Source organism: Notamacropus eugenii, chromosome 7 (assembly GCF_028372415.1).
Source record: "Notamacropus eugenii isolate mMacEug1 chromosome 7, mMacEug1.pri_v2, whole genome shotgun sequence".
Taxonomy (NCBI): domain Eukaryota; kingdom Metazoa; phylum Chordata; class Mammalia; order Diprotodontia; family Macropodidae; genus Notamacropus; species Notamacropus eugenii.
In genome coordinates this window covers 161,074,320-161,099,055 of record NC_092878.1, presented here as the reverse complement: position 1 = coordinate 161,099,055, position 24,736 = coordinate 161,074,320, and the positions used below count along the sequence as shown (strand labels likewise).

Genomic DNA, 24,736 nt, shown 5'->3' with positions numbered 1-24,736 from the left:
AAGTCACTCAATAATGAAATATTTCTGAACTGACCTCAGATTCTCCATAGAAACACCAATTTAAATGGATAAAAAACCCTCCAGCACATGATAATAAAAGCAGTTAATACTAACCTGGAGAATTCATATGCAAAAACGATGGCCTAACTAGATCAAGTCATGTGACACATGCTCCCTTTACTTATAGTAAACTTGATTAGGATTTTAATATTTTTATGGGAGGAGGTTCCTCCATCTCACCATTCCAGATGATAAAGTCATAGAATATGACAGATGACAAAGTCTAGGAAAAAAATCAGTTGTAGATGAGCCTAGCTTCTCATCTCTTGCAGTTGAGGAATATCTTCTCTTTTTACCCATTACTGGCCATAACATAGCGTCTAGAAAGAGAGCAGCTCTCCCAGAAAGAGACATTCTAATCCAGCTGTTTGAAAGTTTATCAGTTCAGGAGAGTCCAGGCTGCAGCCAGAAGATGAGCAGAGATACAAACTCTCCAGACAGATATGGACACCATGAATAGATCACTCAAGTCTAGAAACAGTTTTGAGCAGAAGGAGGACCTTTGAAAGATCAAAAGAGAGTCATTGACAGACTCAAGAGAGTCTCCAGCTAACGCTAGACATTGAGAGTTGTGTGGCAGGCAAGATAACTCAAAAAGAGAGAGAACTTTGAGGTCCTCCAGAACGGGAAGCATGAGTTACCTTGGTCACACAAGTCCTCTGCACATGTGCCCCATTAACATTGCTCTGGAAGTTTGCTCCCACTATTCTCATACATGCTGTGTATAATTGTGGGGAAATGCACCTGCTTTACAGATTTTGTTGTGCATTCATTTTCAGTGGTACTCATTCCTCTTGACTCCATTTGGTGTTTTCTTGGCAAAGGTGCTGCAGTAGTTCATCATTTCCAGCTCCTTTTACAGATGAGGAAACTGAGGTAAATGGGGCTAAGTGACTTCCCCAGGGTCACATAGCTAGTAAGTGTCTGTGGCCAGGTTTGAACTCAGGAAGATTGGTTTTCCTGACTCCAGGGCCAGCCTGTGGTGCCACCAACTGCTCCTGTTTTACAGCTACTATCCTTATTTTGCTCTCTTGGTAAATATCATTGAGTGAATTGTACAGTGGCCAGTCATTAATGAGAGACACACTAGAGGAGGCTTATGAATGAAAGTTATCAGAGCCCAGACCCCCTAGACAACCCCAAAAGCTTGAAAGTAGCAGCTACCCAACCCTAGAATGAGTCTACGAATTGGAAGTAAAGTCCCAAAGGTGATATTGCGCTTCTTTCTCCAATGGTTTGATGATGTAGGGCAGAGTAGTAGTCTCCATGTAAGACAGTAGATTTGGAGCCAGGATGCTTTTGAATACTGTGTATGATAAGGACCAAGGCTAAGGCAATATATCCTCATCATCCTGGCGTCATCATCTCTCCTCCCTAGATCCTGATCTGATAAGTAACCACTTTCTATGTTGCCTCATTTTAAGATAATTAAATTCAACCGCACATTTTACAGATGAAGAGATCAACCCAATTAGGTGAAGTGACATACCCAAAGTCATCATTGGTTGAAGCTGTCTTCCGACTTGCAGTTCAGTGCTCTTTATTTATACCATACAAACTCTTTATGTACAATGTATAAACATGATGAATACAAGCGCATGATTTCCCACAAACTAAAGAGATTAGGCAATAGCCAGGTTGAGGGTGAGTGGGAGAAAAGGCTCTGGTGGAGGTAATATTCCCACCAACCCTGTGACTCAAAGGATAATGAAATCTGGGGGATCTAGAGCTAAGGTGTGGGCAATAGCGAAGAATATAATAGAAGCTGATGCTTCATGTGTCATGCTTGATATCTTCATCTCAGCATTTTTGGGGTGAGGGGGCTTATTATATTTTTGCTTGTTTGAAGCTTTAGTGAATCAGAAACCTAATAAATCTATTCAAATCAACATGCATTTATTAAATGCTTATTATTAAATGTGTGTAAGTACTTACAGTGTGCTAAGTTCTGGGGTTATAAAGAAAGACCAAAACAATGTTTGCCATCAGAGAGCTCCCATTCTCATGAAGGAGACAACATAAAACTAATTCTGTTCCCACAAGATATCTATGGGGTCAACTGGAGATACTTTCAGAGAGAAGACAGAGTTTTAGCGGGATTGCAAGAAGGTCAGTGTTGTTGCATTGTAGGGTATGGGGAGTGACTGGTATTGGAACCTGCCTTCTGCATCAATTCCTGGCTTCTGTTTCTGTCTCCTGATGGTCTTCTGCGGTTTGGAACCTTCGTTGGTGTCTCCTTTTCATTTATATGATCACTAATTGGAATTTAGTTGCTCTGGCATATTCTAATGGGATGTTGGAGATAAAAGTTGTTCTCAGTCCTCGCGTAGAATCCTCCTCCTGTTGGCACCCAGGTCCTGAGTTGTCCCCTTCTTTTGCTGTGACTCCTAGTCCTTGAGAGCGCAGCTGGTCCATGACTTCCTGTGCACTATGGAGAAAGAACTACGTTTCAATTTTATCCTGGCAGGCCAGGGCCAGGATCTGGCTCCAGACCCTCAAAGATTAGAGATGGTTCTGTTTTGTAACACCCGTATGCAGAGAGCATTGTCTGACTTAGAGTCTGTATCAGTTTGCATTGGCTCTTTTCCTTTCCCTGAGGAAAGTTCAGGAGGCTTTCCACAACTCAATCCCTTTCTCTTTTCTACTGTTCCCTCATATACTTGCACTTTGATGGAGTCTCTAGTGACATATCTCTTCCCAATTCCTTAGGTTCCTGTACATCTTTTAGTGCATTTCTGGACTGGAAGAATGTGTTTATTTTTCTGGGTTTTTTTTGGGGGGGTTATATCGTTAGTTTTTCCAGTATCTCTTTTCATATATTTTAGTGTTTATGTGAGAGAACTGGGTTTCTCTTTGACTTTCACATGACTATTTTAAAGGAAATCATCCTTATTTCCTTTGACAGATTCCCATGGGAATCAGTGAAAGGGTTAAAGTTCCCAGAAATTTCTGCCAGACCAAAATTTGCAGACAACGAGCTGACTTAAAAATAATTAGCCACAGTATATAATTTACATGCTGCAATTTACAACTCAAGATGATCCCAATGTTGTTTTTCCCTGACTCTGTATAGACATATCCAAGATGACAAAATTCACTTTCAATTGTTAAGCAGTTTACAAAAGCTTTTCTTCTTACATAACATATGATGTTTTCCCCTAGAGCATTACAGATACATCCAAAGTATGATCCAAATTCAAGAACTGTGACAACATTCTAGGAGACATGAGAAGGCAAGGCATGACAGTTTGGGGGTTACTTTTCCCAGAAAGAAACCAAACTGAAAACAACAAAACAAGACAATAAAACATGAATCTGGGGATTCAGAGGACTAACTTGGTTATAAGGTACCTGGTTCAGTGGAAGCTTCCTCAAATTTCAGGGTTCTGATTTCTTCTTTTTTTAGCAGCTCTGGTTTCTCACCAGTGCAGTGTGGGAGTTATTGTTTCCAGTATTTTTGATGGAGGCAAATCATCTGGGACATCTATCTGTAGACTCAAGACAGCTGGCCACAGCTGGCTGAAAGTATCCTGAGAACTAACTGTTCCTACAAGATGGTTTAGGAGGATATTCAAGTGGTGCAGACAGTGGGATCCATGCCACAGACTCTGTGTGTGTGTGTGTGTGTGTGTGTGTGTGCGTGTGTGTGTGCGCGTGTGTGTGTATGTGTAATGCAATGAGCTCATGGACAGAGGAAGCCTAAACTTTTAAAGAAATGTATTGATCACTCAGTAGTAGCCAGCTGAATTTCTATCCATCAAAGCTCAACTCAAATGCCACCTCTCTCTAAAAAGTCTTCACTCATCCATCCTCCCTCCACCCTATGGCCCATCTGTTCCTGCACTTATCATATAATGCTTTGCATTATAATAACATGTGTTTTCGATATTCTACTATTCTCTATGTAATGTCCATGTTTCCTTGAACATTACTTTGCACAAAATAGAAATTTAGTTTATTAATTGGAGGGAAAAAGTAGCAGGTGAGCAAACAAGTAAGTGCTTCATAGAATGGGTGCCTAGCAGGAATTTTAATAAAGACAGTAGAAGCGATAGTAGTAATAGTAGCTTTCATTTTGCATGACCCTTTCAGGTTTGCTCAGTGCTTTGTAAATATTTTCTCATTTCACCCTGTGAGATATTTACTACAAGTATTCTCATTATAGAGAGGAAGAAACTGAGGCTTGGAAAGATTAAGGGATTTGCCCCCTGGCACTTATAATAAGGAGGCAGCTAGATGGCACAGTGGGCTGAGCACTGGGCTTTGGAGAAGGAAGACTAATTTTCATGAGTTTGTATGTGGCCTAAGACAATTACAAGCTGTGTGACTCTGGGCAAATCACTTAACTCTGTTTGACTCAGTTTCCTCATCTGTAAAATGAGCTAGAGAAGGACAGCATCTTTGCCAAGAAAATCCCAAAATGGGCTCATGGAGAGTCAGACATGACTTAAAATTACAGAACAATTTATACTAAGCTGAAAGCCTTTTTTTACTTCTTAATCTGTGGTGAGTATCTAATGCAAAGAAAGGTCAAACCCTTTTGACCTAAGTCTTCTAACCGCAAACTTCCAGGATAATACCTTAATAATGACAACTCTGTCAAAAGAGGAAATGGCATTGGTATGACATAAACTGTTCTCCATAAAGCTATGCTTTCTTCTTCAGACTTGTCCAGGGTCACAGCTAGTAAATGTCTGAGGGTAGATTTGAATTCAGGTCTTCCTGACTTCAGACCCAGTGCTCTGCCCACTACATCACCCCACTATGCTGGCTCCTTTTACACAGTTCATATGCAAAGCATTTGAGAAACAGCTCATATAGAGCTCATTGATAATGCAATTATATTGATTCAGAACTTATTGAGATGGATTCACTCCAGACCTCATTCCCGCTTCTTTTCAACCATAACTTTGAATTCCACCCTAGGGACCACCCAGGGTGAGTTTTTGCCTCATTTTTCTAGGTACCAAGCCTTCATCTCATGTCTGCGTCACCAGTTCCCAACCATGTTGTCCCACACATACACTCCTTTCCAGCTCTGTTATATGTGGTTTTTCTTCATGAAAATGCGAGCGCAGGGAGTGTCTTGCTTGACTATAGAAGGTATATTTTAGTGTGAGTCACCTTGCCACTTTATGGCCCCCTAAGTATAGTTAATGATCAAAATGACAGAAAAAATGCTTGGATGAAAAGGATGAGATTTCTAACCATTTTCGAAAATGTGAGATATTGTTTCTTTTATGGGTGAACATTTTGAAACCCAATATGGATAGGAAAATGCTTTGTTTTAGCATCAACTGCTACAATATATCTATGAAGAAGTGGAGCTTTCAGACAGGATTTTGGAAAGTTTTTGGAGAAAAAGTAATTTGTGGTGCAGGTCTGAGGATGTAAATCTCCTTGTTAGCACCATCTGTGTGATCTCTTGGAACTTAGACCTCTGTGTGAGGGCAGGTTGTAGGAGGAAGGCAAACTTAGGGAGAAGTGGAGATGTTTGACATTCCTAGATGAGAGATGTAAAAGCCTGACTCTCATCCAGTGTGAGTGATAACTCCGTCCCATTTGTGATGCCATATATAGGGTGTTCATTGCAAAGATATTGGAGGGAATCTCAGACCAGTCAGTGCTAATGTACTTATATTTGTATATTCACCACGTGGCACAGCTCCTGGCCCATAATATGGCCCATATACCACAGCCACTTCCAACAGACACGTGAGGTAGACATACAAAATCACCTCATAAACAAACTAGAGGAACAATTAAAAAAATGCCTTACACAGTGGTGGATAGATGAACAGTCGAGGGATGCAGAAGATCAGAGAAATTAAAATGAACAATTTTGATTCCATAAAATTTAAATTTTTTTATGCAAGCAAATGGAAATCTTTGTAACAAGTGTCTCTGATAGAGGTCTGATATTTAACACAAATATACATAAAGGTACAATATAGCTACACATATACGTATAACATGCATGTTGATCTATCTATGTATCTATCTATCATCTATCTATCTATCATCTATCATCTCCCTGAGTTCAAATCTGACCTCAGACACTTATTAGATGTGTGACCTTGGGCAACTCGCTTGACCCTGTTTTTCTCAGTTTCTTTACCTGGAAAAAGAGCTGGAGAAAGAAATGGCAAACCACCCTAGTATCTTTGCCAAGAAAACTTCAAATGGGCTCACAAAGATTTGGACATGAGCAAATAACAACAAAAACATGGGATAAAAATAAACAGCTCTCAGAGGAAGAAATCAAAGTGTTCAACAGCCACATGAAATGAAACGTTCCAAATCACTAATATTTACTTTATGAAGTATTATTTATTGTTGTTTTTAATGAATAAAATATATTTTTAAAATTAATTATTTTAATTTTCAGTAAGGTAAATATTGATAAATATAACTCATATCAATAAGAGTTCAATGGGGTCCTCAAAGATTCTTAAGAGTTTAATGGGATTCCCAAACCAAAAAAGTTTGAGAATTGCTGATTTAGAGAAATGCAAATTTAAACAACCTTGAGGTTTGACCTCATCTATCAGATTGGCTAAGACAACAAAAAAAGATTATAATTGTTGGAAGTCTGCTTGAAGGCAGGCACACACTGGTTTACTATTGGCAGAGGAATTTGATTAGAAACAATTTGAAATCATGCCCTCCAAAGTTATTAAACTATACATTCGCTTAGACTGATAATATTACAATTAGGGCTATAGCCCAACAAGATCAAACAAAGTGGAAAAAAGGAACCATATGTGCAAAAATATCTATGTAGCAAGTTGAAAAAAAGGGAAAGTCTGGTTTGGGGGACATCATAAGAAGAAGAGGGCCAGTTAGGTGGTGTAGTGGATAGAAAACTGGACGTGGAATCAGAAAGATTCATCTTTATGAGCTCAAATATAGCTTGAGATATTTGTTAGTTGTGTGACTCTGGGCAAGTCACTTTATCCTATTTGCCACAATCTCCTAATCTATCAAATGAGCTGGAGAAGGAAATGGCAAAACACTTCAGCATCTCTGCCAAGAAAATCTCAAATCAGGTCACAAAAATTTAGACACAATTGAAACAACTCTACAGCAACAACAGAACAAAGGGCTGGATTCTATTAATAGTACAAGTCAGAAGAATGTGAAGAAATAGGAAAGTATTTATAGGAAGTAATTTTCAGTGAGTAAACATAACCAGAACAGCAGAATCAATGATGACAGCAGTATAAGAGGAACAGTGGAAAGACACATAAAGACAGAGAAGAGCAGGGGAGGAGAGACTGGGGGAGGAGGGTCCAGATACAGGATATAACTATTCACTTGATATGGATGCACTGCATAGTGAAATTAATTTTTAACTGGCACTGGTTGTAAAAATGTTTCTTTGCTTGGTTTACTTTTTTTTAAGTCAGGCATAGCTTTTTAAAAAATCTTCAAAACAACTGATGAAATTTAACCCTAGGTGCCTTTGTAGTTAATTTTCTTTGATATTTTTATGTAGTTTTGATGAAATAACTACAGATTAGCTGAAGACACACAACTACATCTTTAGATACATATCTGTAATCAGGTTAAAATTTCTAAAATTTGCTCTCTCTCTCTCTCTCTCTCTCTCTCTCTCTCTCTCTCTCTCTCTCTCTCTCTCTCTCTCTCTGTGTGTGTGTGTGTGTGTGTGTGTTTATGTGTCCACATTTGTAGAACTGGTGGTATATGGGTACAGTGGATTCAAGCAGAGGTATACATCCAGGGTTGAAACTCAAGGAAAGTAGTAGTATCAGTCATGACTTCTGCCAACATCTCTTGCTAGTTCGGTCTATATGAGTGAGGGGGACTTTGTCTTTTTTATCATAACTTTGAAGGGTCAAGTCCTCATGGGCCTTAGTCAAAAATAACCTCAGAGAATCCTTTCCTCTTGAACCAACCATCCTTGCAGAGTCTCAAGCACTCCAAAGAATTTGTGATCTCAATCTAGATTTTTACTTCAATGATACAGCTCTTGCCCCTTGTTATCACATGACTCACCCATCATTTTCTTTGATATCACTTTTTTTCTGACTATATCTTTTATTCTACTCACCTTGCATTACTATCTTTCTGTGATCTGTTGCAATCTGTACCCTTCTAGCACAAATCTCTCCATTGCTTAATGGATGATGCAATTTTCAATGCTTTAGAGACTCTAGTGTTCACTAAAATGTAATCTGAGTGCACCTCACTTTTATGCCTAGCTCCATTCCCCAGTTTCTCTAAGTGCACCCTACTGCTCCCTCTATCACTAGACTTGGACAGTTCAAGCAGGAAGATGAGTTCATAGATTCATAAGATCAATCAGTAAGTATTGATTATGTGTGCTAGGGACTGAGGACGTAACTCTTAAAGACTTATAGGGATTTAACTCTGTTTGCTCCACTTCCTCATCAACAAAATGGACTGGAGAAGGAAATGGCAAACCATTCTTATCTTTGCCAAGAAAATCTCAGATGGGGTCATGAAGAGTTAGACATGACTGAAACGACTGAACAAGAAAAGGGTACTATCTTGAGTATTATGGATACAAAAACAGAAATGAAACTATCCCCACTCTCAAGAAGCTATCTGGGAAAGAACAGACACACATGCACACACACACACACACACACACACACACACATATATATATTATATATATACACACACACACAAATACACACACACATATATACCTATACATATATGTGTGTGTACACTCATAAGTAAATATAAACTATGCACAAAGCAAACCTATGCTAAGAGAGGGAGGCACCAGTTGATGGGGCTATCAGATAAGGCTTCATGTAGGAAGTAGTAGATGATCTGAACTTTGATGAAGGCTAAAGGTGCTTCAGGTTGGAGGTGAGGACAACAGACGTGGAGGCCAGTCTTGTAAAAGTATTAGGACAAGAACTGGGATGTTGTAAATGAGAAGCAGGAAGAAGCCTAGTTCTGCTGCTCTATGGAACGGAGGGTTAAGTGTAATTAAGTTGGGAAAGGTAGACTGAAGTCAAATGGTGAAGGCCTTTAACTGCCAAACAGAAACATTGATATTTTAATATAGATCCGGGGTTCTTAACCTTCTTTGTGTCACGAATGTGTTTTTTTCAGAATGATGTCTTTAAATACAAAAGTATGTGTGATTACAAGAAAAACAATTATTTTGAAAGAGTTCATCGAAATATGTTGTTGTTCCTCGTCCTTCATTTTCGAAGAGGACTAATGACATCATGAAATAATGATATCATGGGATCTTGACTTGCATGTGAATTGGTTTTGCGTGAGGTTGAGCTGCACAAAGTTGTCTGTCTCACTCTCTCTTCCAGAATTATTGAGGTCCAGTCGCAAGATAAAATGATGACTGGTGATGGTCTGGGATGCAGAGAATGACCTTGGTATCTTTTATTTCTGACCAAGCTCTAAGCTCTCCACAGCACCTGCTTCAACCATCTTCATGGCCTTTGGCACAAATTATTCTCATCCATCCATTCCACCAGGGGAGCGTTTGCACGCTTGGTGTGGATACACCACTAACTCACCAATAGGTTTGAGACTGTCTGCTGAGACAGTTTACCAGGGTGTGGCTGCTGTGCAACCTACAGCTTCTTGTAGCCACAGGTGAGAGCTGGTGACAGGTGGACACCAAAGGTGGATGAGCAGCCCTGAGAAGGGCTCAGCAAGGTTGATTCCAGAAGTGCTCATCCTCCCTGAACACCCAAGGTTGTACAAGATACTTCAAAGGGGAGGAAAAAGTGAAACATATGATTCATGTTCTTGAAAAGCATATAGTTTAGTGGAAAATACTATTTCAATGATAATTATATAATAACATTATTAATAAATGTTAATAATAGTAATAACTGATTTTGTTATTACTAAATACTTTCCCTTCCTATTGTCTCATCTGAGTCTCATAGTAACCATGTGAGATGAATACTGAGGTATTATTGTCTCCACATTTTCCAGATGAGGAAACTGAGACTGAGAGAGATAAAGTGACCTAGCCAGGGTCACAGAGCTACTAAATACATGAGGCAACACTCAAATCCAGGTCTTCCTCACTCTGCTCTCTACTCCCTTTCTACCATCTCTCTCTCTCTCTCTCTCTCTCTCTCTCTCTCTCTCTCTCTCTCTCTCTCTCTCTCTCTCTCGTATATATCTATATCTCTCTCTCTGTCTATATAGATATATAATAGCTAGAGTCTAACACTAAATAATCTCTAAAACATCTATCCTGTGTAAAAAGACAACTAGAATGGCACGAGACTGAGGAGCTCTTGTCTTCCCATCACCCCCACCCTTTCTATGAAAGTCTCGCAGGAAGGCAGGAATTCCAGTGTGTGGCTTGATCCATTATTTTTGTTTACTCTTTTATTTATCTATTTCCATTCATTGTTCTTTATTTTTTTTATATATATTCCATTTATATTTATTTAAGCATTGAGGATGCCCCTGTTAAGTCACCTTGTCTAGTTGGCATAGGCAATTTCCTACAGGTGTTTTCTTATAGTTTTATAAGAAGGTTAAAAATTAACCTTTGAATATTTTTCTAAGTGGGCAAAGGTCAAAATGAAAATTCTTGGTGTACTTCATAATGTTTGCATTCCTACTGAGTCAGCCAAAGGCGGGACAAGGCACATATTCCATAGAAGGGTCTAGCTAAACAAGCTGCTAAAGTGTTGTCTTGGCTGGATTGAAATTTCTGCTGGGAAGACTTGCGGTTTTTAAAACTTCCTAGCATGACCTAATTTAACTTTCTTGGATCATGTCCTTTCGCACTCTTATACACTTACCTTGTTCTGTGTACTGAAGACTCAGTGAAGAAACGTTTCACTCCTGTCCCTGAACTAGTCCTTGTGTGAAACAAGGCAACATTTTCGAGGTGAAGGAAAATCACTCCCCAACTCTTCCCCTCCATAACTCTTCCATGCATAACAACGGGTGGAATCACTGAACTCTTTGCCATCATACTATGGATTAGAATTCAGATTTCTGGATGTCATATACTATGAGTACAGAGAATTAAGAAAACAGATTTCTTTGGTGACATCCACTTTGGTAAACATGGGTTTTAATCCCATCTGGCAAAGTTTTGATCCTACTTTACATGACCTGTGGTTTATTCTGTGGTGTATTACCAGACCACCTTTAATGTAAATGACAATGCTTTATGGATCTCATGTTCATTTATCATTTCTCACTCTAATGTATTAGATAACGTAACTCCCTACAGCATGTATCAAAGTTACCTGCCAGTCAATATTTGGAAATAAATTCTATCTTCAGATCTTTGCTTGAGAATGTTCGGGCCTGCGTATTTTCCTTGTTTCCAGGAGAACATTTCAAGTCTTAAATTATTTGAGATAGAAGGGACCTCCGACCTATCTTTTCTGCTCTGTTTTTGTCTTTTAGCATGGCACATGGCAGTAGTGAGATAAAATCTTATCATCCTGCTCTAATGAATACAACATGGCAGAACCTGACCCCAGGGAAGACAGATTGCTAAAAACACCTGACAAATTAAGATAACAACACAACTAAAGTTCTACAACTATTTTGTCCCTTTGCCTGTTTTTAAAAGTTTTATTGTTGTTGATGTTTTTTTAAAGATCGTAATCGTTTCTTGTTTACTATGTTCCCTTCCTCTTCTTAGGACAAGGAGAGACAGAAAGAGAGACAGAGACAGAGACAGAAAGAGATGGAGATGGAGACAAAGAAAGAGAGAGACACACACGTGGATAGACTGATGATAAGTAGATGGATAATAGATAAATGGATAGACAGATGGATAGACTGAGCATTTATTATTTACTATGAGCCAGGCACTGTGCTCAGTATCTGGGAATCAAGATTGTTCCTATTCGCAAGGAGCTTAAGTTCTAATGGGAATGACAAAACATAAAGAGGAATTGGAAAGCATATATGTAAGTGAAGGGTATCTGTGCAGGGAGGTGATGTGGAAGGGAAACAGACCAGAGAGTGTACAAGAAGTGAAGTGAGTATGAGGCTCTTCAAGGTCTGGTTGTACCTTGCAGGAGTTCACTAGATATGGAGGACTCCTTAGGATGGAGTTGGGCTTGGGTGGGGCTAGGCAGCAGGCAAGTGTATGGAGCAGACTTGAGAGTGAGCAGGATGTGAAGGGAGCATAAAAGACTTTCTGGGATGAAAGATCTTTGGAATGATTGCTTCTGTTTCTCCATAGTCACTAACCACTCCCTTCAAAAGAGTTGTCTTTGTAATTCCTCGCACACTGTAGGAGCTTCCTAATTGCAGCATGTGTTCTGGAGCCATTATTTCAAACTCTTACTCTGGCAAAGTGAATCTCTCTGTTCCTTCTCCACCCAGTGTTTCCTAAATGTCTGGGTGTGGTTTTCAAGTGGTTTTCATCATTCATGAACTCCCACCAATGGATGTCATCCATTATCTACTAGTTGATATCAATTACTTAATTAAGATTATTTTTTAGAAACATATTTACTAAGGTGGGGTAGCTAGATGGCATAGCAAGGCCTGGAAGCAGAAAGACTTGTCTACCTGAGTTCAAATCTGGCCTCAGACACTTAGTAACTGTATGACTCTTGGCAAGTCATTTAACCCTATTTGCTTCAGGTTCCTCATCTCTAAATGAGCTGGAGAAGGAAATGACAAATCACCTCAGTATCTCCACCAAAAAAACCTCAAATGGGGTCATGAAGAGTTGGACAGGATTGAAAAAATGACTGAAAAACAACAACAAAATTTACTAAAGGGATAAAAATGAGCGAGATTACCCTAAAGATGGAGTTGTTAGGGGATTCATTTTCCAGTGATTTAATTCTAACAAAACACAGCCACTAATTTCAAGAAGTTTGCATTCTAGTAGGGTGGAGAATGGTCATACAGGCATATCCCATTTTTTATGCTTTGCAGATATTGTTTTTCTTTTCTTTTTTTAACAAATTGAAGATTTGGGGCAACTCTGCATCAAACAAGTCTAGCAGCACCACTTATTCCAACAACATGTACTCACATCATGTCTCTGTGTCACATTTTCATAATTCTCACAATATTTCAAACTTTCCCCATTGTTATTCTATCTGTTACAGTGATCTGTGATCAGTGATCTTTGAGTTATTTTTGTAATTGTTTTGGGGTATCATGAACCATGTCCACATAGGACAGAGAACTTAAGTGATGAATGTCATGTGTGTTTTGACTGCTCCACTTATCAGCTATTCCCTCATCTCTCTCCCTCTCCTAGAGTCTCCCTGTTCCCTGAGACCCAAGAGTATTGAAATTAAGCCAGTTAATAACCCCTCAATGACCTCTGAGTGTTCAAGTGAAAGGAAGAGTCAATCAATCCTGCAAATTTCACTGTTGTCTTAGTTTAACAAATTCCCACAGCCACCCTAGCCTTCAGCAACCACCATCCTGATCAGTCAACAGACTTCAACATCAAGGCAAAATCCTCCAGTAGCACAAAAATTATGACTTGCTAAAGGCTCAGATGATGATTAGCCTTTTTTTTTTTTAGCAATAAAGTATCTTTTTATTAAGGTATGTATATTTTAAGCCATAATTCTACTATAAACTTAGTAGATTACAGTACAGTACAAATGTAACTTTTATATGGACTGGAAAACTGAAAAAAATTGTGTGACTCTATTGCTATACTTGCTTTATTGTGGTGGTCTGGAACCAAACCCGCAACATCTCTAAGGTTTGCCTATATAATTAGGGACATTTTAAAAATAGAGCGTATAAATCAAAGATGATCTCAGAGAGGAAATGGGCTTGAATCTGTCTCTGAATCTGTTGGCAAATCCCTTCACGTCCATGAGTTTGTTTCTTCAATCCTTCAATTTGTAAAATGACAGAGTCAGACTTGATGATGTGTGATGATTCTGTACACCTCCCATGGCCTTGGTACATGGCAAGTACTTAATAAATGCTGTTCAGTTCTTCATTCATTTGTTCATTCTCTTTTGGATCAATCAAGCATCCTTTTGTGCTTCCATTTAAGAATCTGTGTGACAAAGACCTCCTTGAAGTCTCTTGCATGAGAATGGAGAAGGATGACCAGTAAATACCCACAACAAAACACCTGACATGGCTCTATAAAACTAACATAAGCAGACCCCGAGTTGGAATACTTCCTTTTATTGACATGTTCAGGGCAGATATGCTGTGCCAGAATCTCTCAGTCAAGAAACATTACCACTGTCTGTATTACAATAAGATCCGTGATCGAGTCCCATTCCTGACATCATTGACTCTGTCTATATCCCTTAGTTTCTCTGAGTTGCAGTATGCTTATCTGGAAAAGGAATTTGACAATATCTGTAGAATCAATGCTATCTGGTTGTTGTGAAACTCAAAACAGGTAGGGGACACAGTGGATAGAAAACTGAGTCTGAAATCAAGAAGATCTGCATTCAAATCCTGCCTCAAACACTTACCAGCCATGTGATCCTGGGCAAGTCATTGAACTTCTGACTGACTCAGTTTTCTAAGAAGTAAAATAAGGATGATAGTAGCACCTTCCTCCCAGGGTTGTTGTGAGGATCAAATGAATAATATTTGTAAGCACTCAGTTACTGACACACAATAGGCACTTAATAAATGCTTATTTCCTTCCAATGAGACAATGTAGGAATGATGCTTTGCAGACCATATAAATGAGTTATGCAAATGATAATTTTATTTCATTGGTATTTGGTGTTTGCTGCTTTCTTTCACAATGAATGGACATACATTTGATTCTTGCCAGTTGGTACACAAAAGCATCTGCCTGCAGGAGACTGGTTGGTGAAATAAGCGGCATTATGCCTGAGAAATGCCCCAAAGATGATGGTTGAAGTGCTTACATCCAGAAAGCATCATTGATTTAGCCCAGAGTTGAAATGATTTCCCGATAGTCATATAGGTCCTCTGATTCCAATCCTAGCACATTCCCAGTACACACCACTGCCTCTTAGGGTTTGCTGATAAAATAGAGGCCTTGTGAACAAGATGTGCCCACATACATGTGTGTGTGGGAGCGCGCACACACACACACACACACACACGTACAGACACACACACACACGCCTCCTGGGGCACTGATCCCATCTAGTGTTCACTCTGTTTTCATCTCAAGGTCTTTCCTCTTTCTCCGGAGGTTTTTTCAAATTTTTCCCTAACAGGTGCAGGAAACAAAACAAACCAAAAAAACAAAACCTCAGCAGTGGGGATTAAGCATCCATGCCTGACAGCCTCGCTGGAAACGGACAAACCTTCCTTTCACTCCCCAAAGCCGAAAGCTGGATTAGAGGAGATTTGGGGCTATGCTGGTGTTCACCCAATTACACAAAGGCAAATAGAAAAAAATAATTCTCTGAGAGTGATGTCATGACCTTGTCTTCTATGGAAAATCAGCCTCCATGTCAACTCCCATTTGTGGACACAGGAGCCTTTTCAAAAGTGATGAACCAAGGTGGGTCCTTTGACTCTATTTCTCTTTCAGAGCTGAAACTGTGTGAATCCATGCTTAGTGGGCCCATAGCAATGGTGCCTAAATGTTTTCATATTCTGTCTGTACATGACAATATAGTGCTTAATAAATGTTTATTAGACTGAATTGAATTGGTGGGAACTGGAGAAAGTATCTAGTCCACCATCTTGTCCCATGACCTGAAGTCCAATAGTATTTTTATTTTTTAAGTTACAAGAATGAATTTAATACAGAAATTTATGCTAATGTTAATCAAACATGTATTTCTACTATGGATTCAAAGTAATTCATAGAATATTAGAGCTGGAAAGAAATTTAAAGATCTTCTAATCCAACTCATCCATTTTTACATTTGGGACAACTGAGGACCATAAAAGTTCCAAGTCTATATAACTAGTAATGGGATTAAAAACCCAAATCCAGGTCTCTTAATTCAAAATTTAGCTTACCTAGACATAATAAATATGAAATGATTAACACAGGGAAGTCACTGGAATCAAGAGGGATTGGTGAAAGCTTCCTATAAAATGTGGGCTTTTATTTGGAACTTAAAGGAAGACAGAAAGGCCAGTAGTCAGAGCAAAGGAGGGAGAATATTCCAGTTCTGGGTAATAGCAAGAGAACATGCCCAGTCTTGAGAGATGGAGGGCCTTTTTCATGGAACAGCCAGGAGGTTAGTGTCACTGAGTCAAACAGTATTCTTCAAGGACTTAGGTGCAAGAAGACTAAAAAGGTTGGAGTGGAGAAGGTTCTGAAGGGTTCTGTATGCTAGACAGAGCATTTTGGATTTGCTTGTAAGGCAATAGGGTGCCACTAGAGGTTATTGAATAGGGTAGGGATAGGGGTGACATGATCAGTGGTATGTTTTAGGAAAATCACTTTAGTGGCTGAATGGAGGATGGATTAGAATGGGGAGAGACTTGAGGCAGGCAGACCCACCTGCAGGCTGTTGCAGTAATCAAGGAGTGAGATGATGAAGGCCTTCACTATAATGGTGGTAGTGTCAGAGAAAAGCAGAAAATGTATTAGGAGATGTTGAAAAGGGACATCAGCAGGCTTTGACAGTAGCTTGGATATAAGAGATGTGTGATAGTGAGGAATCCAGGATGACTCCTGGTTAGAGATATTGAGGGACTGGGATGATGGTGTTGCCCTCTATCCCTCCACAACCTCCTCCCTTTTCCCCAAGAGGAATAACTATGCTCCAGGTGAAGATGATGGTGTTGCCCTCTATCTCCACAGGAGAAAAATGAGGAAATCCTGACCAGGTAAGATTCTCTTGAATAAACATTGGAGAATATTACTCATTCCTCTCTCTGCCATCAGCCTTGATATTCCTAGCAGCCATAGGAAAACTATTCCACAAGCAGGTCCTTAGAGATCTCCTCCTTCTGATGAGATTTGTCTAGTAAACTCTACACTCTTTCTTATCCTCTCCAACAGAAAAAATATTACATACCAATTCTGTCTAGTCTTTTGATGAGGATGGGGGAGGGATGCATGGTGTTTTCTTCCTGAGGCCACTTCTAGGTTAGATTCCCCAGGCTGTAGACACTCTGCCCAAAACACATTCCATACCTCCCCCTTATTCTGAGAAACTGACTTGGTAAAGCCATAGAAGGAGAGGAAAGCAAAGGCCTGAAACAAGGGGCATGGGGACAGTGGATGTGACTATGTCAGACCTGAAGAAAAAGATGACTAAAACCCAGGTGGGCCAAGTTTTATTCTCTTAGAGAATGTTCATGCCAGGAGAAGAAGCATCATGAATCTTAAACACTCGCCTCACAATAGGGAAGAGGCTGAAGTAGCTTTGCAGCTGAACACTTGGGGAGTCAACCCAAAGGAGTAAGTGTCAGAAAGTGACAGACAGAGGACTACAGGAAAAAAAATAATAAATTCTGGCAGCCATAGAAGGAAGAAATCTAAACCAAAACAAAACAAAAAACCAAACATAAAAACAAACAAACCAATGCACAGTTAGAGAGAAACCTAACACTAGAAGGAAATAAATTTAAAATTTTCAGAGATTACAAAGCCCTCTTGACTAATATTATTAAAAGAGGAAAGTGAACCATTGCCTATTGAAATACAGAATCCTGTGTAACTCCAAGAGAGAAAGGAACAAGGAGAACGTGATGACAAGATAAGGGATAAATGTAGGTCAGAATTTAGAGCTCTCAATGAAAAAAAGTGTAATTAGAAAAACTGAGTAATAATAGAGAATTCTTTTAAAAAACAAAGAAAGAATATCAAATGCAGAATATAAAAATAGTGCAGTGACAGAAAATCTGACAGAGGAGAAAGAAAAAAGAAGTAATGTTGAAAGAACACAAAATTTCTCTCTGAGTCAGAGGAATTAATCTTTTTTTAAAAAAAATTATTTATTTAAGTTTTAAACATTCATTTCCACAAAATTTTGAGTTCCAAATTTTTTCCCCATTTCTCCCCTCCCCCTACCCCAAAATGCCAAGCATTCTAATTACCCCTATCACCAATCTGCCCTCCCTTTTAACATCCCTCCCTTCCCTTATCCCCATCTTCTCTTTTGTCCTGTAGGGCAAGATAAATTTCTATACCCCATTACCTGTATTTCTTATTTCCCAGTTGTATACAAGAACAATACTCAACAGCTGTTCCTAAAACTTTGAGTTCTAACTTCTCTTCCTCCCTCCCTCCCCACCCATCCCCACTGGGAAAGCAAGCTATTCAATACAGGCCATATCTGTGTAGTTTTGCAAATCACTTTAATAAGAGTTGTGTTGTGTCAGACTAACTGTATTTCCCTCCATCCTATCCTGCCCCCCTTTCTTCTATTCTCTCTTTTGACACTGTCCCTCCCCAAGAGTGTTGACTCTAATTGCTCCCTCCTCCCATTGCCCTCCCTTCCATCATTCCCCCACCCTGCTTTTCCCCTTCTCCTCTACTTTCTTGTATTGTAAGATAGGTTTTCATACCAAAATAAGTGTGCATTTTATTCCTTCCTTTAGTCAAATGTGATGAGAGTAAGCTTCATGTTTTTTCTCTCACCTCCCCCTTTATTCCCTCTACTGAAAAGTCTTTTACTTGCCTCTTTTATGAGAGATAATTTGCCCCTTTCCCTTTCTCCCTTTCTCTCCCCAATATATTTCTCTCACCCCTTAATTTCATTTTTTAAAGATATGATCACATGCTATTCAACTCACCCTGTGCTCTCTGTCTCTGTCTGTCTCTGTCTCTGTCTCTGTCTCTGTCTCTGTCTCTGTCTCTCTCTCTCTCTGTGTGTGTGTGTGTGTAATCCCACCAACTACCCAGATACTGAAAAAAGTTTCAAGAGTTACAGATATTGTCTTTCCATGTAGGAATGTAAACAATTCAACTTTAGTAAGTCCCTTATGATTTCTCTTTGCTGTTTACCTTTTCATGCTTCTCTTGATTCTTGTGTTTGAATGTCAAATTTTCTTTTCAGATCTGGTCTTTTCATCAAGAATGCTTGAAAGTCCTCTATTTCATTGAAAGACCATTTTTTCCCCTGAAGTATTATACTCAGTTTTGCTGGGTAGGTGATTCTTGGTTTCAGTCCTAGTTCCTTTGCCTTCTGGAATATCATATTCCACGCCCTTCGATCCCTTAATGTAGAAGCTGCTAGATCTTGTGTTATCCTGATTGTATTTCCACAATACTTGAATTGTTTCTTTCTAGCTGCTTGCAATATTTTCTTCTTGACCAGGGAACTCTGGAATTTGGCCACAATGTTCCTAGGAGTTTCTCTTTTTGGATCTCTTTCAGGAGGTGATTGGTGGATTCCTTGAATACTTATTTTGCCCTCTGGTTCTAGAATTTCAGGGCAGTTTTCCTTGAAAATTTCATGAAAGATGATGTCTAGGCTCTTTTTTTGATCATGGCTTTCAGGTAGTCCCATAATTTTTAAATTGTCTCTCCTGAATCTATTTTCCAGGTCAGTTGTTTTTCCAATGAGATATTTCACATTATCTTCCATTTTTTCATTCTTTTGTTTTTGTTTTGTGATTTCTTGGTTTCTTATAAAGTCATTAGCCTCCATCTGTTCCATTGCAATTTTTAAAGAACTATTTTCTTCAGGCACTCCTGAAAAACTAAAAACAGATGTGAGCAGATTATTTGACTTACAAACATCTCCCAAAATGGAAATGTAAGAAAGGTCAATAAGTATAGTTACTAAGCAAAGAATAATTAAATAATAATAATAATGAATAACAGTAAATGACAATGGTTAGAGGTATTTTAAAAAAGAGAGAAGAAAGATTGGTTTATAGGGTAAAAATCAAACCAAAGAAAGAAGTCATTGAGAGACATATGAGGGGATAAACATGTAAGTAAAGATTACAGAAAGGAGGGGAGGTAGGAAGGAGTCCGGACATACAGTGGACATCAGTTCCATACAGGGAAGACAATGTATTGCTTGGGACTGAATTGCGGAGTTGGAGGATTCATAACTGAGGGAGAGAAGGTGGAAGATAAAAGGTAATGAGTGACAGACTCTTTTTAATTCCATCAATGAACATTGAAGGGATGTCAAAGCCTCCAGACTCTCAGTAAGAAAGGTTGGAGATGTTGCTGGAGAAGGGACAAAGCAGCAGAAGGGAAAGGTTGAATTCGAAGGACTGAAAGAGGGAGCCTCAACTTAATGTGTGGGAGATGCTGCTAAAGGCACTGTAGTGGGGCAGAGGAATAGGTATAGGCCTATGATGGGAGAAGTAGAGGTAAATACACACACACACACACACACATATATAATTGTATGTGTATGATGGGTTTAATCTGGGAGTAGTTGACAATCTAATATCAGAAAAATCAGAAATAAAAATTCACATTTCCAATTGAGACAAAGATATTATATTATGTTTAATTGAACATTGAACAAATATATATATATATTAAAGACATATAAATAAGGTGACACGGTATCTGAGTTTATTAAAAATAATGATTACAAAACCATATATGTAATGAAATATTAATAATAGAATACTTTGATACTTCTTCATTTAGAGATAAAAGCTAACTAGAAGACAAACAAAAGGAAAACATACAGAAGTGAACAAGTGTTTGTAAAACTGGGAACTAAAGAATTTGTGACATCTTCTGAATGGGACAATTAAAATATGAGTATTTCCCAGCACTGTTATTGCCTTTACAGAAACAGATGACATATTAGGGCATAGAGAAATTGCAAATAAATGTAAAAAAAGTAGACATATTAAAAACATTCTTTATAGGTCACAGAACAATAAAAGTATTACTCAATATAGAGACTGCATGACAAAGTCACTGACTAAATGAGGATAATAATGAAATCCTAAAACAACGAGTGAGTTAAAAAATAAATCATAGAATTAATAACTGCAAGAAGCAATGATCATGATGAGACTACATGACAAAATTGGTGCACGTCTAGACCATCTGAGACAGCATGTCCATATGGAGGCTTTTGTAAGTCATTACAATTTAAAGACATTGTCATTCTGAAAATAAAAACAGAAGCACTAGACCCGCATTACAATATCAACAAGAAAATAAAACAAGTAAAAGAAGCATATAGACAAAGAGAAAGCAAAACTGAACCTTTTTTGTTATGTTGTGTTTTTGTTTTATTGATGACATGATGGTTTTTTACTTAGAAAACCTTATGGGATATGCAAAGAAATTAACTGAGAGAATACCTTCAGTAAAGTTGTAGGCTACAAAATAAACCCCCCCAAATCAGTAGCTTTTCTATGTATCAAAATAAAATAAAAATCCAAGAGGCAATAGTTGGAAGGAAACCACATTTAAAATAACTGCAAATTACATAAAAGTCTACAAGTTTATCCAACAAAGCACATTCAATAGCTATACAGATACAATAAGAAAACATTCTTTAAAGACATAAAGATAACCAGAGAAATATTTAGTGTTCATGGCTAGGCTGTGCCAGAATAATAAAATGACATCGCTACTGAAATTAATTTGAAGACTTATTGTTATATCAAGAGAACTACCAAAAGATTACCCTACAGAGTTAGGTCAAATAATAGCAAAATTCATTTAGAGGAAGAAGAGATCTAGAATATTGAGAAAAATAATGAAAAAGGGAGAAATAAAGGGAAAATTATACTTTCTGGTCCCAAGCTATAATATGAAATGGTAATTAACACCTGTTTGTAAAACAACAACAAAAACAACAACAGAATAATAGATTAATGGGAGAGACTAGACAAGGTGAAAACCCTGGCAATCAATGGAATAAGGGCCAGGTTGTTCTCATATCCTAGACTAGACAAGGAAAAAGCATAAATAATTGAACTCAATAAACCCAGTGTTTGATAAATTCAGAGCAATAAATTACCTAGAAATTTGTAATTATGTATATACCTCCATGACAAGAATTGCTGGGAAAACTGGAAACAAATCTGGGGGAAATTAAGGTTAGACTAATAGTTTACACCATATGTCACAATAAATTTTAATTGGACACATGACCTGAATATTAAAGATTATATCATATAAAATTAGAAAAGAGGCAGATTGGATGCCTTTCACATCTATATGTGGGTGCTGAACCAAGCATGGGACAGGGGGGATGACAAAACAACAGAGATAATTTTGATTATGTGAAATTTGAAAGCTTTTTGCCTGACCAAATTAATGTGACATGGATAACAAGTGAAGACACTGGCTAGGAAAAATATTTCTGCCTTGAATATCTCTGACAAGGTTGTTTTATACGTGCACACACACATACATACACACATGTGTACACATACATGTACACACATATGTGTATATATGTGTATATACATATACATAATACATATATATCCAAAAGCCTCTCTCCCAAAAATAATTATTCAAACAACATGAAAAACAGTTCTCAGAAGCAGGATTAACAACCATATGAGAGAATGCTCTGTGTCACCTTTAATAAGATAATTGTGAATCTAAATAACCCTGAGGTTTCTCCTCAACTCAACAAATTGGCAAAGATCACAAAAGGTGGTAATAGTAAATGTTGGAGGAATTATGACAAGATAGTCACACTAATGTGTCATTGATGGAATTGTGAATTGGTCCAACAATTCTGGAAAGCAATTTAGAGTCATGCAAAAAAGCCAAAAACAAATAGCCCAAATGCTCATAACTTTTAGTCCAGAGGTCAATGAAGAGAAAGAAAGAAAGGAAGAAAAGAAAGTAAGGAAGGAAAGAAGAAAGGCCTCACACAAATGGAAATATTTGTCACTTAAAAAAAAATGCTCAATAAACCTTTTTTCCCCTCATTGCATAGTCATATGTAAAATTATAAAAATGATGACATCTCAGTGGGTGGGCCAGGCAGGTGGCAAAATATAGCATTTCCTTTACAAAACATTCTGTGATGTCAACGAAACTGATTGACAAGAAACACATGAGGACGTGTAAAGCTATAGGCTTTAGTGGCTAAGAGAATAGGGAAGAGCTCACCCTCCCGATCAGCTAAAACATTTTACTAATGTGAACATTGTTATCTAGCCCTTTGTGTCTGGTAGGTGGCTCGGAGCAGGCTGAAAACTTCTGCTCCAAACTCAGTATGAATGGTTTAGATACTACATTGAACAAGCACAACTCAGTGAAGAAACATAGATTAGAACAAGAATAGGTGAGAGAGAGAAGGATAGCTGAACATTTCCATCCTTAGCTACACTGGCCAAGAAGAATCCATTTATCTGAATAGGATGAGATTTTAGTTAGAGGCAAGACAGTGGAGCTGGTATCTGAGGGCAATTAGGAAATGAGCTTTCTAGTGATATATGCCCCAGCGGTTTAAAGGAAATGACAAACCTTTAGTCACAGCAGCAAGGATCTTGATTCTAGTTCTGTATCACCCAAAGCCTTCAGAGCAGGGGTTCTCACTGTAAAACCCAGTGACTACTATTACTCTTTAAATACTCTACATTTGTTGCTTTTTCATCTCTTGTATATATTGTGGAATCTTCCGATGTATCTCCTTCACCCCTTGCATTTCCTGTTGCATTTTTTGATACACTGATTCCATAGCTTGTCTTTCCCAGGATCAGCTTTAGTTGAATCACATAGGTGTTCTCTCTCTGCTAGTAGCTCTTGGTGCTAATTCTGATACATTTCTTTAATGTCTCTGATCATGTCTCCATTTACATTTTGTTTTTTGCTCATGGGTCTCATTGAAGGTTTTCCACTTTTTGCTCAATCTCTTTTACCTTTCTTGGCAGCTCCATGGCATCCTGTGTTGCATGCCTTTTTGCTTCTTTTGCATCGCTCTCATGTTTTGGGGGCATTTCTTGCTACTTCCCTTGCACCCCTTGGATCTTTAGTTGCATTCCTTGTTGTTTCCTCATCTCTAAAATGGGGAAAATATATAATAATGTTCTTAAATGAATAAAGTTATAAAATAACCAAAATCACAAACATTCAAAGGTTAGTTAATATAAAGATTTTTTCCCCCCATACAAGTTCATAGGCCCCCTTGAAATCAGTTTATGTACCTCTGCTTTATGGAATCACTCTGTTTTTACTGAGAAGGACTCTGAGGACTAGGGACATTAAATTATTTGCTGATTCATGCATGGTGGCGGCAGAATTTGACCTTAGTTCAGATATGTCTTAGGTGAAAATGAATGATATCCTCTTAACCAAATTACTTGTAAATTTTTATTTGAATGTTGCCATGCTATACGTTAAATACCATTTTATTCCTGATGAATACTTATTTAAATTCTCCCCAAAATGAAGAAATCACTGTGAAGAATAATTTCTCAAGAGTTTTTTATTTATGTCCAATACACTTCACAGTTGTTTAGTTTTAGCTACATTCAAGCCATACATTCTTGAGTAGGATATTACCTGGAGAAGATAAAAATTGGAATGAGGATGGGGGTCAGGGTGTTTTCTACGCACATTTTCTGAGAGAGTGGGAGAGGTAGCCATTAAATATTTATCAGTATCCCTCTGCCTAGCTGCCATCTCTCATGGAACAGTTGATGACCTGCACTGGCAGAAGAAGTCTACCAAAAGTTCCCTACAGCAATAAAATCACAGGTAGTACCATGCTGACCCACCCCCACTCTCAACCAAAGTGCCCCACCCAACTGGGACAAGCACTCAGAATACAAAGAAAAAAAAAGAATACCTGTAGCTGAGGAATATACATGTACACACATAAACCTATTAAATACACACCGTATGAAATGC

The 24,736-nt window shown here is 38.3% G+C and overlaps 1 long non-coding RNA gene across 1 annotated transcript; it reads right to left on the bottom strand.

Annotated features, from left to right (window-relative positions):
- Positions 1 to 1,939: 1,939 nt before the first annotated feature.
- On the bottom strand, positions 1,940 to 3,558 carry LOC140513754 (uncharacterized). The gene is made up of 2 exons (XR_011970300.1): positions 3,412 to 3,558; positions 1,940 to 2,488 (listed from the first exon to the last, which is right to left on the bottom strand). It is a non-coding gene; the product is annotated as an uncharacterized lncRNA (long non-coding RNA).
- Positions 3,559 to 24,736: the final 21,178 nt, after the last annotated feature.